The sequence below is a fragment of the Etheostoma cragini genome, unplaced genomic scaffold, assembly GCF_013103735.1.
Source record: "Etheostoma cragini isolate CJK2018 unplaced genomic scaffold, CSU_Ecrag_1.0 ScbMSFa_2638, whole genome shotgun sequence".
In the NCBI taxonomy this organism is placed as follows: Eukaryota; Metazoa; Chordata; class Actinopteri; order Perciformes; family Percidae; genus Etheostoma; species Etheostoma cragini.
This window is the reverse complement of record NW_023266821.1, coordinates 31862-34032: the sequence shown is the minus strand read 5'-3', so window position 1 is coordinate 34032 and position 2171 is coordinate 31862. Positions and strand designations below refer to the sequence as shown.

Sequence of the window (2171 nt, the reverse complement as noted above, 5' to 3'; positions counted from 1 at the left end):
GTGATTGGCTGCTTAGAAATTAAGTGTTAACAAGCAGTTGGACAGGTGTACCTAATAAAGTGGCCGGTGAGTGTATATCGCCACAGAGACTGCGCTTCTCAGATGTTTTATGATCGATAATCGATCTTTAAACCACAAGCATTTGCATAATCGGCTTTTTGAGGTTGTGCTGCACATGTATGCTTATCAGGCTATTTTCTTGTTACTCAGAAATTGGGGAAGCTGACTCATGCGGAAATGTAGATGTAGACGGAGTTGCCCCACAAAGACTGCGCCTGTCTGAGGTTTCATGAGCGGGAGCTCGATTTTTAAGCCACAAGCATTTGCTTTATGGTTTTTTGGGGTTGTGCTGATAACCAGATAAAAATACCTTAAAATTAAAATTAGTCCTTATGTTCTTTTTCTCCCAGTGATCAATAAAGGAAACATGACGAGGTACAACATTTTTATTTATTCTTCAGGTTTTCTTTTGGCTTTTAAAGTGTTGTTAACCCACAAGTGAACAATTTCTTTCTGCCATTGACCGGCATGTGTCGACTTGTTTTTCCAGCCCTCAATCTGCTGTCAGGAAACAGGGTCGAGGTGGTGGTCAAGCACGGGGGGGCTGCAGAGGACACACGGGCTCTCTTTCACAGCTGTTGCCTGGCTCTGACTCACGAAAAAAGCGCAAGTAAAACTAAAAAACACTGCATAAACTTTGCTACCGTGTGTTTATTTAAATATGGGTACAGCTACATGTAGGTGTATACTTTACTGCAAATTAAACTGAGATGTCAGGGTTTCAATCTCCACCTCTGAAAAGTGCTGCTTCTTAGCCGTATTACGTCTGGCCAAAGGACTTAAGTTGGCCAATAATTGTTGCTTTTTCATCTTTGTTGTGATTGCTGTGTCCCTTTAATAGCACACATGTGTATATTATAAAAGAAACTGCCTAGCAAACCCTTGCAATGTCTAAAGGTTCCATGGTGTAATGGTTAGCACTCTGGACTCTGAATCCAGCGATCTGAGGTCAAATCTCAGTGGAACCTGTTTTTAGCCCATAGACCGTTAAAATAAATGGACAGAGCATGTGTGACGTCACCCATCGGTTTGTGGGGATCAGAAATGAGTCGTCGAGTTTGCGTTTATGGGCGCAGCCATCATGGTTGCGGATGTGACGATTTTAGAGGAGAGGGCGGAGTGAGAGCGGAGCCACCGACCGGTGGGCGGGATATTCAGTCTATGGGCGGGATCTGACTTACATTAGCTGAGAGTTAGCAACGCTGCTCTACCTTACGTTAGCTAACAACTTTCACTGCCAATGTGGATGCAACTGCTGCTGAATAATTCAAGGTAAGATTTAGCTTCACTAGGTTTTAAGTATAAGGGTCTTTGTCCCATATAGTCTATGGTTATATAAGAGTCACATTGCAAAGTAAATGTCTCTGAAGTAACCATGTAAATTGTCTGTAACGTTAGCTTGCCAATTAGCTAATTATGGTAAAACATGCTAACGTTAATTTTCTGCAAATCGAAGTTTACTTCTCGGAGTTTAAACGTAGTGTCAGCGAAATGAAAAACGGCGATTGTCAATGCTTGTCATTATGTAACGCTATTAGCAAATGTATAACCAAGTTTCTTAGAACGTTCGGCTAGCTGTAATAACCATAATGATCCGGTAATGTGCTACGGTTTGCCCTGTCAGTCTATACTTGGGGCATTTAACCTTGACATGCTGTTAAGAGCTAATGTTAGCAGAAATAAGATCATTTAACTAAGTTACAGTTACACTAACGATAAAGAACAATGGACTGTTGTTTATTCATGTGTATTCTCCTAGATAATTAATGAAGTACAGCTACATGCTAGTGTGCATAGATATTTAACTATGAGGGTCTCAAATGGAAATTGATGATTCCTTCATTCTTTCAGAAATAAGAGTGCTGTGAGCCACGATGGCATGTTCACCACCCAAATGCCCCAGAAGTAAGCAATAGTAATAGTTCATTTTCTTATGCTATTTATTGTACAGCATTAAACTTTTACCAGACTTTTGTACAACTAAGCCAATGAATTTTCAAATAGTGTGTAATTAAGAGTGCTGTTCATTTATTCTTTATCTCTATAGCTTAAAATATTCTACTTTTCTTGCTATTACAATGCGTTTTTCCATCCAACAGTCTGGATCATTG

At 40.1% G+C, this 2171-nt stretch overlaps 1 non-coding gene across 1 annotated transcript; it reads left to right on the top strand.

Annotated features, from left to right (window-relative positions):
• Nucleotides 1-956: 956 nt before the first annotated feature.
• Nucleotides 957-1028, top strand: trnaq-cug. Its single transcript has one exon. It is a non-coding gene; the product is annotated as a tRNA-Gln (tRNA).
• Nucleotides 1029-2171: the final 1143 nt, after the last annotated feature.